Below are 16,123 nucleotides of genomic sequence, written 5' to 3' on the forward strand. Positions count from 1 at the left end.
CAAATTAGAATGTCATTTCCTCAGGAAATAAGCACAGAACAGCAACCTGACCCAGTCTTAGGACACTCTGCAATTCTTCATGGTGCTCACGGCCGCTTCCAATCACATCTGCATCCTTATGTGACTATTCCATAAAGCTTCACCTCCCACCTTTAGACTGGCAGCTCCCTGACGAGGGTGTTGGTTTTGTGCACCAGTCATACCCTACCCTCAACTGAGAACCCAGCACTCCACACTTATTGAATCAATGGGCAAATGAAAACCCTCATAATTTGACCTTCTCTAGGCACTGACCAGAATCTGAGTCCTCAACATGGAGAGTAAATGTAACCAGGCTCCTCTTCCTTAACAGGAACTCTTACCAGTTCCAGGTACTTGTCTTTCTACCAACTTCTGTACCCATAGAGATTGGCACCCTCTCTCCTAATTTCCTAAACTCATCAGTTATCCCTTCACCTTCAAATGCTTCAACTGACAGACTATTTTAAAGCAAGAGAAACATAACAGAGTTATTTTGGTCCTGGACAGAAACCAGTTTAGATTTATATTGCTTGGCTTAATACTGAATACCCAGGGTTAAATGTTCTTGCATGCAATTAGAGATTGTCCATAAGATGTCGGAAGCGGCATCTGAGGCACTCTGCTTCTTTACTGAATATTTAAACTAAGCTTGGCAAAACCAGGTTAACTGACTAATGGTATAGAAACAGGAAAGTACTTTCAAAACTACAAAACACCAAGCAACATTATTAACATTATGATCATTGCATTAGCCAGTCTTCCACTTACTAGAGGAATATAAGTCCATTTTTACATGGCTAAAAGTAGACTTCTTCAGTGAATATACTTATATAGAAAATCCAAAAGAACTATCTGTATCAGGCACTATCTGATAGAAGATTTATCTGAAAAAAATTTTAAATCATACCTATTAATATGAATCCAGGTGTGGGCTTTCTTTCTCATGTAAGGGACAAGGGTCTGCTTGTACAGGTGGAAATAACTGCCAAATAGGCTGAATGGCAGGAACACAACCCCTAGAGATCCAGGAAGCAGCCTCAGAAAACACCTTCTCTGACCAGATACCTCCTTGAAGAAAATGTGTATTAGTTTAATCAGTGCGTACATCATCATCATGGCATACAAACTTCTTTGCTTTCTTTCCTTTCCTCTTTCTGTCCTTTTAGACTCAAATATACCAAACATAAGCCTTAGCATCCATAACTTTTAAGTCAGTTTCTAAATATACACAAACCAAATTAAGAATCCCCTACCTTTTGTTAACATTTGGGGATACTAGGTAAAAGACAAACAGGAATGCTTTGTACTGTACTGTTTTTGTTAACTTTTCTGTGAGTTTGAAATTATCCCAAATGATTTAAAACTTTTTTTTAATTTAAAAAGATTATCCTATCATTGAATATTTTAAAATATTGCCAAGACCAAGTTTACAGTTTGAATTTTAAAGCTGGGTCTAACACAGACCAGAATTACTTCAATTCATCCAAAGTTTCTGGCCACAAAGTTATTTTTATCAACTTACCTTCCTACCTGACATGCTCAGTTACAAGTGCTGTCTGGTCAAACACTCCAGAATCATCAAACACCACCCAGCTCCTGCAGGGGCAACTGATGTTCCTTCAGCTCGAGGAGCTCTTTCATACACTCCAAGGTGAAAGTGCTCACTCAAGATTCACAGAGGTATGGCTCAGCAAGCTGCACCACTGCCTTCAAGGCTGAAATGTCCACATCTATGACCTAAAATGTAAAATAATGTGACTTAACACATGGAAATGAAAATTCAGCTCCACGTACAAAACACTACTGACAGCCTGATTTTTTTAAAGCATGCAATAGGGGCAGGGATGCTTCTTCCATTATGGAATTCTATCCTTCCATAAAGGATCAACAAGAGAGGCCTCGCTTTTAGCTCGTGGAACTTACATTGTAATCAAGGGGGTAAATAAACAAGATAGTGATGAGTAGGTGACAGAGAGTAACTAGCAGGGGTGGTGATCTGGTTTTGCTGGGATGGCCAGGGGAAGTCACCTCTGAGCTGAGAATGAAAAGGAAGCAGCCATTCAAAGAGCAGGGAAGACGCAAAAGGCCTGTGGTCGAGATGGGCTTGGCCACTGAAAGAGCAGAAAGGCAGTCCTTCTTGCTAGAGCCAAAGGGAGGAAACTGGGAGTGGGGGAGAAACAGTAAGTGATGAGGTAGGAGAGAAAGGCAAAAACACCAGGACATATACAGCATCAGGCGCTTGGATTTTACATGTTCTCCAGCACGATGAGAAGCCATAAAGCCAACACGGGGCCCTTGGTAAATGCAATGCATTAGTAGTTTTAAGCAGTGAAATTGCACACTTCTCTTTTAAAACAATGACTTTGACTGCTTTTAGAGAAATGATGGGGGCAGGAGGGGCAGGCACTATCATAACCCAATGAAAAGGCCGGAACTTCAACTGAAGATATCAGCATAATCCAGAACTTAAAAACTCACAAGGAACAGCTGCAACCCACTGCCTCGTTCAGAATCACTGCAGTATGCAATGCCATTTTCTAAAGGAGCTGCAGCAACAACTTGTATTCACACCCCCTGGTTTAACATTTTAGCTTAACAGGACTTTTTGTGGTTCAGTTAACAAACACTGAGAAAAATTCACAGCTGTAATTGGAGTGCAAATTTAATGTAAAAGGCCCAGTCAGTTGAAAAATAAGATTGTTCTTACTTTCTGCAATGAGACATATTATCAAAAGATTAACCACATATCTACAAATTTACTAGGCAAAAATGGGATAGTTTTAAAATGCCTCTTTGGTTTGAGCTACTTAATGGGCTACAACTAAGAAGGTAAAAAATTAATGGAAACTGTTGACTTCATAATTAGGCCTCCTCATTTTTTAAACGATCTCAAATACTTCCTCCACTTCATAGGTTTATAATCCAGTTCCCCTTGTCAAAGGACGCTGAAACTTAAGCCACTTTAATTCCCTGGTAGCTCCTCCTCAGTTGCCTTTAAAATTTGCGGAACACTTCCTACACCATGGCAATTAGATGTGAAAAACATGCTATTTCAATCAGCTCATAAACTTTAATTAAAAATAAGCACTTTGGCTCTAAGAGTCTGAAGTAGAGTGCTTATAGCTTGAGACAAATGTGTTAACAACAAAATTAACTTTACCTCAAGCAGCACCTTGAGCACATTATGTGCCAGACTGCCCACCATCCAGATGGCTCAAGGACCTTCTCCAAGAACTCAGCTGTGAATTCCCGTGCCTCAGAGGCCTTGCAGTCAGCTACAAACAAAACACAGGAAGAAGTGAGAATGCATAAAGCAGAGGGAAGTTAATAAATCCACTTAGATCCATTTTCTCTGAACCAACAACTGGCAATCTGAGGGACTGAGATAGACAATCTACTTATAAACTAAAAAGATAAAAGGAGCAAAAAAGGCCAGGCACAGTGGCTCACATCTGTAATCCAGCACTTTGGGAGGCCAAGGTGGGCAGATCACTAGAGCTCAGGAGTTCAAGACCAGCCTGGGCAACATGGCAAAACCCTCTCTTTAGAAAAAATACAAAAATTAGCCAGGTGTAGTGGTGCATGCCTGTAGTCCCAGCTGCTCAAGAGGCTGAGGTGGGAGGATGGCTTGAGCCAAGCAGCAGAGGTTGCAGTGAGCCAAGATCGTGCCACTGCCCTCCAGCCTCGGTGACAGAGCAAGACTCTATCACACACAAAAAAAAAAAAGCAGAAAAGAAACAAAAAAGAGAATCTACTCACCTAAAATGTAGTCTTGATAGGCCCTGGATTACTCACAGAGTAAAAGTTGATTTGTTTGCAAAATTTCTAGGTGAAGTGGCTTTTTTCCTTCTGGAATAAAACTTTGTAAACTAGAACCTGGCTTATCAAGACAGTTAGAATCACTGCGTGAACCTTCATTTTGAAAGCAACCTAAAAAAACAAAAACAATAAGCAGGCACAAGTATCCCAGATACTTCCAGTGCTGGTAGAGTGCTTCTGTCTTCACATCCTTGCTTGAAATTCCAAACCAACAAGGATTTGAGTATGAATGCTCTACTTATCTCTATTATTGTCAGAAGAAACAGCTTTACAAACTTAAAAAATATCTGAAAATCCAAGTTCTACTTAAAAACAGTAAGAGCTTAAGATCTTTCACAAGTTAGGTTTTTGTTGTTATGTGGGGATTTGGGTGAAAGCAGAGAAATAAGGTTGTTTTTTAATCCAGTGGAAACCACCTAAGTTCTTCTCCCTAGAAGTAACTATCTTTACTATAGTTAGCAAGTTATAATAGTCAAGTATCTGTTATTTTTTTTCTCCCAAACACTTCCATAAAGCACCATTAAAAGAGAGAGTTGATTTCCTATAGTCCCTCTCCAACGGGTTGAAGCCTCTCTTTATTTTCTATAATATCAGTCTGCCAATGGCTCCTCAATAAACAGGGATGAGAGATTCTTAATAATGCATAAGGTTTACTTCACTAAGACTACTAGGTTCCTCCTCATTAATTTCAATGACTGTGTCTAAGGAAAAGATCAGAAAATGCAAATCACATTAGGTTTGGGCTGTATGTAATTATGTTTCATAAGGCATGATTCAGCCAGTGGCATATCTAATTCTGTGTAATAAGATGTTTTTAAAAAACTAAATGACGGCCGGGCACGGTGGCTCACGCCTGTAATCCCAGCACTTTGGGAGGCCGAGGCAGGCGGATCACGAGGTCAGGAGATCGAGACCATCCTGGCTAACACAGTGAAACCCCGCCTCTACTAAAAATACAAAAAATTAGCTAGGCGTGGTGGCAGGCGCCTGTAGCCCCAGCTACTCGGGAGGCTGAGGCAGGAGAATGGCGTGAATCCGGGAGGTGGAGCTTGCAATGAGCCGAGATCGTGCCACTGCACTCCAGCCTGGGCGACAGAGCCAGACTCTGTCTCAAAAAAAAAAAAAACAAACAAACAAACAAAAACGAAATGACTACTAAATAAGCAATGCTGAGGGTAGCACTTAGACTGGCAGAGTAGTTTCCGAAGGTGGTTTCAAGGAAGGTGTCTGAGACGGTAATTAGCAGCAGTCTTTCTTCCCTCATCACCTTTGATTTTCTCCTTTCCCTTTCTCCTTCCTTCCATTCCTTTGTCCCGGCTCAGGCCCCCAGAATTACTTGATTCCACAGATGAGATGATCAAAGCAGGCAAGGGTCTACTACTGTTCACAAACACTGACACGCATGAGCCTTAGAGGGCATCAACACCTTACTGGCTGTGTGACAATCTCTCTGTGCCTCAGTTTTCTTGCCTATAAAGAGAAGATAAAAATAGTACGCCTACTTCAATTAAATTAAGAGAATTAAATAAATTACTTGTTAACCATTTACTACAGTGCCAATTACACAGTATATATGTATATTTGTTAAATATACCTTACTTCAGCACCACTCTTTACAGCTATTTTGTTTTTCCAGCTTTACTGAAGTAAATAAAAATATTGTATAATCTAAGGTGTACGTGATGTTTTGATATACATTATGAAATGATTGCCACCATAAAGCAAATTAACATTTCCATCACCTCGCATCTGTGCGCTAAGAACACGTTTCACTCTCGGCAAATTTCAAGTACACAGTAGTGTCATTAACTAGTTACCAAGCTGCACGCTAGATCCCCAGAACTTACTCAACTTTGTACCCTTTGACCCACATCTTCCCCATTTCTCCCACTTGCAGCCCCTAGCAACCACCGCGCTGCTCTTTTTCTCTCAGTTCTGCTTTATTTTCCACATAGGTGATATTATTTAGAATTTTTCTTTCTTTACAGCCATTTTAAAAATATTCCCCTTCGCACAGTGTTTCACTGCGTCTTCACCACAAGGACAGCCACTGGCTCAGTCTTTAGATGGGAAAACTGCGGCCCAGAGACCTTTGCTAGTTGGAAAGGTGGGTCAGTGGTGGAATTAAGTCACACTTATGCCTTCTCACTTCGCGGCAGCTCTTTACACGATACAACTGAACGTGTTAAAGTAAAAACGTGACCCAGTTTAAAATGTCGGGGGCGGGGGAACGGGGAGGGTAAGGAATCTGCCTGAGGAGTGAGGAAGCAGAAAGGACCGAGAACGAGGGGACCCGGTTCCATTTCTGGACCCCGTCCGCAGGCTGCTCGCCCGACTTGGGGTCGCTCTGCCCTGGGCGATCAGGACAGCTGCGTGGGCCCAGGGTTCCAGCTGCCTTTTTCTTCGGGAGAGCGAATGGCTCAGATCTCCGTGGAGATGGAGCTGGAAAAGCGGAGCCCTCGCTCCACAGCTCGCGGAAGTTCCTTGAAGCCCACACAGGTGGGGAGCCCCTGGCGCAGCCCAGCTCCCTGCAGTCTCGGGGAAGCTGAGGCAGAGAGGGAAGCCCCGCCCCGGGTCCTTCCCGACCCCGACGTCCTGGCCCGCCGGGTCCCGAGGCCCCGGCCCGGGCGACCCCCGAGGGTCTGGACGCCCAGGCCTCACTCGGGAGCGCTTCCTGGCCCGGCCCGGCGGGCGCTCACCTTCCTCCCGGGCACTGGCGCCGCCCCGGCCGCCCAGGTGCACGCGACCCCGAGACTCCGTCTCCCGGCCGCCCAGTCAGGCACTTCAAATTCCCGCGGACGGTCCCCGGGACAGAAACGCGACGGCGCGGCGCCTCTGATTGGACGGGCGGTGGAGCTCGTACCCGTGAGAGCCCCGCCCCGCCGCGCCGCCGCCCCGCCGAGCGCCCCCTCCCGGCAGGCGGACTGCTGCTCTCGCTCAAGCTCTGGCGTGGGGCTGCGCTGGAGCAACTGGGGCGAAGTTGAACTGGGACATCCTTGGAGATGATTTTTGAAAAACGAGCAAGCCATGGCTGAAAATGAGGGAGAGTGGGAAAGACACTGGATTGAGAGTCAGAAGACATGGTGTTTAGACGGACTTCGGCTATTCCTAGGGGCACTGCCTTGGGCAAATCATTTCCCATTTCAGGTGCACCTCACCTGTGTCAGGATGCTGGCCCCCCATGGCCAGAAAATTCCACCACCAAACCAGTCTCTCTCTCTCCTCAGCACACACACGCACACGCACGGTGTATTTTCAAAGAATGTCAAATGTAGTATTTTTTTTTTATTATTGATCAAAGGCTACAGCTTCCAATAATCTTCCAATAATAATGGCTAACATTTACCGAGTACCTGTGTGCGAGACACCCTCCTGCATGCTTTACCTGAATTATCTTATTTAATCTTCAAAAACCATCCCGTGAGAGAGGAACTATTATTATACCCATTTTACAGAGAACTAATGGAGTCAACGGGAAGTGAAGTGACTTCTCCGATCCAACTAGGCAAAGCCAGGAGGGGAAATCAGCCAGACTCCAGAAGAAACCCTTTAGTGCCTCTGTCAGGCCCTCACTGCCAGGCTGATGAGAGCAACCTGAGATAGCCCAGGTCAACAGGACACCAGGCGGGGTAAGTCCACAGGAGGCCAGGAGCCTGGACATGACACCCAGTGCAGCCTTCTCGTAGGGAAATATTTCCACTTACTGGTTTGATGGAAAACCTGGGCTACAGTCTCTCAGATCCCCTACAGCTGAAATAAAACGGAGCCAGGAGAGGTGATTGTGGAAACCTGCACTTAATTCAGCCAGCTTTGCCAGGAAACAAGATTTCTTTGACTTGTGTGCAGAGTCCGACCTTACATTTATTTGTTCACTGAACAAATATTTATTGTGCACCATAAGGTGAAAACACAGAAAACAATAAAATTAGGACTAACAACGGGCCTTGAGGACTAAGGTAGCTTTTTCATAATTTTCCCGTTTAACCCTCCCGCCCATAAACCTCACAAGTGGCAGCATTTCTCCTTAACCATTTTCATCATCACTGGAGCGAACAGAGCTCTCTTCTTATTCAATTACCAAATATTTCTTCAAACATCAAGATATGACTCAAACCAGTGCTTCTAGAAAATTATTTGAAAGAAACAGGAGGCAACAGGGTCAGACAAAATACCAATGCTATTGCAAACTCCATTAAGGAGAAACTATTGATTACATGGGATACATTTGCTAGACACAGCCCTTCTCATTTCCAAACCGGTGTCGCCACATATTCCCTACTTGTTCAGATTCTATCAGAGGTTTTTAGAGTCTCTCCCTGAGTGGAGACCTGTTAGAAGCACATATTTCTTGGGAGTTTTCTTTCCCTGCCCCTCCATATCCTAAAGAAAGGATTTTTCTTCCTCCTTTTCAATCTCTTCCCTTGTAGCCTATCACAACCTTCTACTCACCCTAAGGTGGACATCACCTACTGCTATTCCGTCTTTTTTATATCTTTGCTCTTTTTATCACTACTGGGTCCTTACTCTGTTTAAACATAGGCTCACAAATATCTGCGCTCCCCCTAAAACCTTCCCAAAGCCCAACTTCAACCCTGAGAAACTGCCCTTTTGCTTCCCTTCTTGGTAGCCCCAGACTTTTCAGTACAGTGCCTCCCTCTCCTGCTTTCTTGAAGGCCAGCAGCCCCTCCTGAGGCCCCCGACCTCCACCCCACAGCACTGACCTGGCTGACCAACCACCTGTGCTCTTTCCTTCCTTACCCTCTGCATCCTCTCTCTTCATCTCCATTCTAGTTCTCTGACTACAGTACCTGAGTCAAACTGTGGTCTGAAAGGATTGAATGAAAATTCCAGAAATAAATTATAAGTTTCAAATTGTGAGCTGTTCTGAGTAGCAAGACTCATTCCTTCGTCCACAAGTGCCCACACTGTATACGCTACGCATCTGGTAGTCACTGTCAAGGCCAAAGGAAAACTTCTCCTTCACCCTTGAAGGTTTGCTGAAAATCAACCAACAAAAGGCAGATTAATATGAGAAAAGGCATACAAATGTATTCACATGCACGGGGTTGGGGATATCACACAGGATGACCGCACCAGGCAGTGGGGTAGAGGTGGTTGTACACCATTCTTCTTAGGGCAAAGGGAGGTGAGGAAGTGTGGATGATTGAGGGGTATGGGGGGAGAATTCCATGGGCTTAAAGAACATACAATGACCTGGGACAAAGTCTGTTGAGCCCACAGAGCAGACAATGGTTTATGACAAAAGTCCGTCCAGGGGTATTGAAAAACTCCCGTCTTTCTTCCTGCAATATAAATTCAGTTAATTAAAATTCAGGGAAGAAACCCAAGGTAATTGTTTCCTTCTTTGGTGGTTCAGGCTTTAGGCAGAAAAGGGAACTTCAGAGAACTTCATCTGTGCTTTGTGAGAGACAGAGGATTGGAAGACAGGATAGTGAAGGTCAGAGAGACCTTGAGGCTGCTTCTTCAGCTCACCATGACACAGCACTGTGGTTTGGGGTATCAGTTTCTGGGCCCCAATATCACTCAGTGGCCATCTCAATTATCAGATCAAAAAAGCATAGTACAGTATATATAGGGTTTGGTGGGTTTGCTACTATTTGTAATTTCAGGCATTCACTGGGGGTCTTGGAACAGCACAGTGAGAGTACAGTAGTGTCCCCAAGGATAAGGGGGCACTACTGTACTCTTTCTTGCCTTTGTTTTTCTTCCTGTCTCTCAGATTCTCTAAACCTAGGTGATTCCCAGGGGCATATGCTACAGAAGGCCTAGTGCAGGTTATGGTGATTCATGCAAGAAAGTAGATTTGCTCATTTATTTGTCAAATAATAAATATATATATAGAATAGACTGTGTGTCAGACATTGTTCTACCTTCTAGGGTAACAGGGCAAATAAGACACCCAATGTCCCAGCCTGCACATGATGAAAAACTAAAAAAAAAAAATGAATTCACAAGCAAATTTCAATTATAAAAAATGCAAAAAATAAAAGAAAATTCAATGATGTGACAAAAAATGAAGGAGGAACAAATTCAGATTTTATGCAAAACACTTGATTTTAAACTGTTAGCAACTAATTTTTTAAAAAATTAAATACCATGTAAGCCAGAAAAACTTTACTTCCTGGGCCAAATTGGCCCATGGCCCACCAGATTGCAATTTCTGTTCCAAGCTCCAACTACTGAAAATGTAGTCCAGGGACCAGGAGCTTGTTAGAAATACAGAGCCCCTCCCTCCCTCCCCAACCCATCCCCCAGAGCTGCTGGATCAGAATCTGTGTTCGACAAGTTCCACAGTCCCCAAGTGACATCATTCACATTTGATGCAAAGGCCATCAGAACTCATGTCTCTCCTGAGGCTGTTTAATTTTCATATTCCTGCTGGAAAACTTGACCTGGGGTTCTTACCTGTGGTTCACCTCCACCTCCACAATCCTGCAAAGCCACGCCTAAGCACAGCCCATCCTCCAGTTTAGATGTCTCTCACCATGTCCCACTCCCGACCATGGCCTGTGTGGGCTGCCACCATCTCCCCTAGGGCTGCTGGGACAGCATCTAGGAAGTCACACTCAAGCCTCCACCTGCCCCAGCCCTTCAGAATTGACTGCTCTCCTCTTGCTGGTCCTGGTCTAGGGGTCTCAAACTTCAATATCGAAAGTCTAGACCAAAGACACAAAGCAGAGAGGTGAGTGCTGCTGTTTCTCCAGTGGGCAGGAAATGAGACAATGTTGCCACGTGGACCTTCCAAGAGAAGCCATAAAGCTAAATGTAATGAGACAATTTCCATATTAAAATGTTAACATCTAGTTTTTAAAAATTCAAACAGTATGCCCGCCAAATAAAACCTATCTGCAGACCACCAGTTTGAGACATCTAAGACTTAGTCTGCATGGTGCATTGTCACAGAGGCTGTGCACTCTTTGAAGGCAACGTGTCATGTTCCTCATTGCGTTGCTGGCACCTACCACTAGGACCGATTTAGTAAAGGGAAAAACTAAATGAATACTGTTTGTATCTGTGTGTGTGTCTGTCCTTTTTCTTTTAAATTTTAGATTCAAGGGCACAGATGTGGGATTCTTGCAAGGACATTTTGCATGATGCTGAGGTTTGGGTTTCTATTGATCCCGACACCCAAATAGTGAACATAGTACCTGTATTTTTCAGTTTTCACACTGCTATAAATAACCACTTGAGACTGGGTAATTTATAAAGAAAAGAGGTTTAATTGACTCACAGTTCTGCATGACTGGGGAGGCCTCAGGAAACTTACAATCATGGAGGAAGGCGAAGGGGAAGCAAGTCACATCTTACTTGGCAGGAGAGAGAGAGAAAGAAGGAGAAGGAGAAAGAAGAAGGATGAGGAGGAGGTGGAGGTGAAGGAGGTGGAGGAGGAGGAGGAGGAGGTGGTGGAGGAGGAGGAGGAGGAGGAGGCCAGCAGCAGCACATACTTTTAAACAACCAGATCTTGTGAGGACACACCATCATGAGAACTGCAAAAGGGAAATCTGCCCCTATGATCCAATCACCTCCCACCACTTCCCTCTCTTGATACATGGAGATTACAATTTCACATGAGATTTGGATGGGGACACAGAGCCAAACCATATCAGTACCCAGTGGGTAGTTTTTCAACCCTTGCCCTCCTCCTTTTCTTCCACTTTCTGGAGTCACCAGTGCCTATTGTTCTCATCTTTATGTCCATGTAAACCCAATGTTTAGCTCCCACTTATAAGTGAGAACATGCAATACATGCATTTCTATTTCTGCATTAGTTTGCTTAGGATAATGGCCTCTGGCTGCATTCATACTGCTGCAAAGGGGACGATTTCAGTCTTTTTTATTGCTGTGTAATATTCCATGGTATATATGCAGTACACTATCTTTATCCAGTCCACCACTGATAGGCACCCAGGTTGATTCCATGTCTTTCCTATTGTGAACAGTGCTGCAATGATCATACGAGTGCAGGTGTCTTTTAGGTAGAATGATTTCTTTTCCTTTTGGTATATACCCAATAATAGGACTGCTGGGTTGAATGATTGTTTTATATTTAGTCCTTTGAGAAATCTCTAAACTGTTTCCCAAAGTGGCCAAACAAACATTCCTACCAACAGTGGATAAATGTTCTCTCTTTTTTTTTTTTTTTTGCAACCATGCCAACATCTGTTATTTTTTGACTTTTTAATTAATAGCATTTTGATTGGAATGAGATGTTCTCTCATGGTGATTTTGATTTGCATTTTTCTGATGATTAGTAATACTGAGCATTTTTTTCATATGCTGTTGGCCACATGTATGTCTTCTTTTGAGAAGTGTCTGTTCATGTTCACATCCTTTGCTTACTTTTCAATGGGGTGGTATTTGTTGTTGCTGATTCATTTAAGTTCCTTATAGATACTGGATACTAGTTCTTTGTTGGATGCATAGTTTACAAATATTTTTGCCATTCTGTAGGCATTCTGTACACTCGGTTAATAGTTTATTTTGCTGTGCAGAAACTCTTTAGTTTAATTAGGTCCCAATTGTCAATTTTTGTTTTTGTTACATTTGCTTTTGAGGACTCAGTCATAATTTCTTTGCCCAGGCCAATGTCCAGAGAGTGTTTTTTAAAGTTTTCTCTAGGAATTTTTTAGTTTGAGATCTTACATTTAGTCTTTAATACATCTTTAGCTAATTGTTATATGTGGTAATAGATAGAGGTCCAGTTTCATTCTTCTACCTATGGTTAGTTTTCCCAGCATCATATATTGAATAAGGTATCTCTACCCATTACTTTGTTGTTGTTGGTGTTACCTTTATTGAAGATCAGTTGATTGTAGGTGTGCATCTTTATTTCTGAATTATCTATTCTGTTTCATTAGTCTATTCTGTTTCATTAGTATCAGTAACATACTGTTTTGGTTACTGTAGCCTTGTAGTAGTTTGAAATCAGGTGATGCGATGCCTCTGGCCTTGTTCTTTTTACTTAGGATTGCTTTGGGTATTCAGGCACTTTGTTGGTTCCACATGAAATTTAGAATAGTTTTTCCTAGTTTTGTGGAAAATGAAGTTGGTAATTTGATAGGAATGCGTTGAATTTGTAGGCTGCTTTGGGAAGTATGGCTATTTTAATGATATTCACTTTTCCAATCCATGAGTATGGAATATTTTCCATTTGTTTGTGTCATTTATGCTTTCTTTCAGCAATGTTTTGTAATTCTCCTCGTAGAGCTCGTTCACCTTCCTGGTTAGATATATTACTAGGTATTTTATTTTTTTGTGGCTATTGTAAATAAGATTTCAGTCTTTACTTGGTAATCGGCTTCAACATTATTAGTGTATAGAAATGTTACTGATGTTTGTATGCTGATTTTGTATACTGAAACTTTACTGAAGTCATTTATTGGGTCTAGAGATATTTTGGTGCAGTCTAGGCTTTTTTAGGTGCAGGATTATATCATCAGTAAAGAGAGAAAACATGACTACTTCTTTTCCTGTTTTAATGCCTTTTACTTCTTGATCTTTCCTTATTGCTCTGGCTAGGACATCCAGTACTGTGTTGAATAAAAGTGGTGAAACTGAATATCCTTGTTGTGTTCCAGTTCCTAGGGGAAATGTCCCGGCTTTTGGCCATTCAATATGATGTTGGCTGTTGCTTTATCATAGATGGCTCTTATTATTTTGATGCATGTTCCTTTGATGACTAGTTATTTGAGGGTTTTTATCATGAACAAATGCTGAATTTTATCGAATGGTTTTTCTGCATCTATTAGATAATCCTATAGTTTTTGTTTTTAATTCTGTTTATAAGTTGAATCACATTTATTAATTTGCATACATTAAACTAACTTTGCATTCCAGAAGTAAAGCCCATTTGATCATGTGTGAACTAAGTTTCTGATGTGCTGCTACATTTAGTTTGCTACTATTTTGTTGAGGACTTTTGAATGTATGTTCATCAGGGATATTGGCCTGTAGTTTTATTTTTTGGTTGTGTCTTTGCCAGATTTTGATATCAGGATGATACTGGTTTCATGGAATGTTTTAGGAAACAATCCCTCCTCTTCGATTTTGTTTGAATAGTTTCAGTGGGATTGGTACTAGCTGTTTTTTATGTGTCTGGTAGAATTCAGCTGTAGTCCAGGGCTTTTTTTGGTGAGTAGTTGTTTTTGTTTGTTTGTTGTTGTTGTTGTTTGTTTGGTAGTATCATTCTTTTATTTCCATGTTTAGAACTTCATTAAGCATCTCTTGTAGGCCTGGTCTGGTGGTGATAGATTCCCTCAGCTATTGTTTGTCTGGGAAAGACTTTACTTCTGCTTTATGAAGCTTAGTTTGTTGGCATATAAAATTCTTGGCTGGCATTTCTTTTCTTTAAGGATGCTAAATATGGGCCTCAATCTATTCTGGCTTGCAAGGTTTTTTGCTGAGAAGTCTGCTGTTCATCTGCTGGGTTTCCCCTCATAGTTAAAATGACCCTTTTCTTTAGCTGATTTTAAGATTTTTTTTCTTTCACACTGACCTTGGATAGTCTGACTATGCACCTTGGGGATAGGTGTCTTTTATAGTTATCTTGCAGGAGTTCTCTGGATTTCTTATATCTGCAGGTTGACCTCTATAGAAAAGTTGGGGAAACTTTCCTGAATCATATTCTCAAATATATTCTCCAAGCTGCTTACTTTCTCTTCTTTCTCAAGAGTGCCAATATGTCTTAGATTTTTATTGCTTTACATAATCTCAAGTTTCTCAAAAGCTTTGTTCATTAAACATTTTTTGTCTTTATTTTTGTTAGGGTTGATTCAAAGAACCAATCTTTGAACTCTGAGATTCTTTCATCTGCTTGGACTATTCTCTTGCTAAGGTTTTCAGTGTATTTTGAAGTTCCTGTAGGGAATTTTAAAAATTTTCAATTCCAGAAGTCTGTTTATTTCACAACATAATTATGTTGTCTTTCAAATCCTGAATCACTTTTCTGTTTCCTTTGTGTTGGATTTCAACTTTCTCTTAGATCTTGTTGAGTTTCTTTGCCACCCATACTCTGAATTATATTTCTGTCATTTCAGACATTTCTTTTTGGTTAGAATCCATTTCTTGGGAGCTAGTAAGATACTTTGGAGGTGACAAAACACTCTGGCTTTTTGTATTACTGGAGTTATTGTGCTGATTTCTTCTCATCTGAGAAAGTTGACGCTTTATTTTTCAAATGTGCTATCATTTGGATGGGGCATTTTGATTTCTTATTGTTTTTTCATTTGAGGATTTGACTGTGGTTTATGTTGTGTATGATCAATTGGCTTTATGTCTGAGAGCTATCAGAGGGCCTGGGTTCCTTGGTTGCAGACAGATTCATATGGTGGCTTTCTTGGAAACTGCTTGGTGTAGCAATGTTTTCATTTGGTGCTATAATTCAGAGTGCAGTCAAGTCGATGGCACTTCAGGGCAAGAGCCAGCAGGAGGGTCTCACTTTGCCTGTGCTCACCCTCAGCAGGGGTAGAGGCAATAGAGACATATGAGAGCACCCTCCCCTAGCACTGCTGTTCTTCAGCAGAAGTAGAGGCCCTTAAGAAGCTCGAGAAGTGCCTCTTTCAGCCCACGCTTCCTGGGAACCAATAGGTTCTGTGGCTGCATCCACAGCAGTGCACTTAGGAGAGACAGGGGCAATTAGACGACCTCCTCTCCAAGTTTGTAGGCTTTGGTGTTACCCCCTCCAGTGGTTGGCACTGCGCTTGCATTTCCTTTGACCCAAGGGAAGCTTTGACAGGCTGTGTTCTTACTTCCCTTAAAGGCTGTGCTCACCAAGGGTTAGGTCTCCAGGGCAGGTGTGCGGGGCAGGAAAGGGGGAGGGCGCCTCCCTTCCACTCCTCAAAGTTGGTGGGTCACACTTTGCCAGCTGATCAAGGGAGCAAACTGGGGCACCCAGCAAGGATACACACTGACTAGTTCCAGATCGTAAAGCTGTCCTTGGCTGCAAGTCCTCCTGCTAAGGAGAAACCTCTTCTTCAGCACTTCTCCTCCTGTGGCAGCCCCCTGTAACAAGAGAGTCTAATTTCACTGCCTACTCCTGGGGTGGTCTCCAGACTCACCACTCAATTCTGGCTGTGGGGGCCCTTCCCCTGCTCCAGGGCAAATGCTCTACTCTCTGGCCTGAGACTAAAATGTCTGCAGAAGACACTATTGCCAGGTTGCCACACAATGACTGCCTTGGTATGAGCCCAGATTAAAAATGGTATCATCCTCTCAGTCCCAAGTCTGGGAAAATGCCAGCAGCTTTTCCCAGTGTCTTCCCTCC

General features: G+C 42.6%; 1 long non-coding RNA gene across 10 annotated transcripts in view; it reads right to left on the reverse strand.

Annotated features, from left to right (window-relative positions):
• Positions 1-6,664, reverse strand: part of LOC112130190 (uncharacterized) — a 277,700-nt gene extending 271,036 nt beyond the window's left edge. For all 10 annotated transcript variants that reach the window (XR_010138469.1, XR_010138470.1, XR_010138467.1 and 7 more), the window contains exons 1-5: positions 6,540-6,664; positions 5,108-5,310; positions 3,182-3,296; positions 1,544-1,758; positions 929-1,089 (exon numbers count right to left, since the gene is read on the reverse strand). This is a non-coding gene — a long non-coding RNA (uncharacterized LOC112130190). The remainder of the gene's footprint in view (positions 1-928; positions 1,090-1,543; positions 1,759-3,181; positions 3,297-5,107; positions 5,311-6,539) is intronic.
• Between the last annotated feature and the right edge of the window lie 9,459 nt (positions 6,665-16,123).

Source organism: Pongo abelii, chromosome 20, assembly GCF_028885655.2.
Source record: "Pongo abelii isolate AG06213 chromosome 20, NHGRI_mPonAbe1-v2.0_pri, whole genome shotgun sequence".
Lineage (NCBI taxonomy): Eukaryota > Metazoa > Chordata > Mammalia > Primates > Hominidae > Pongo > Pongo abelii.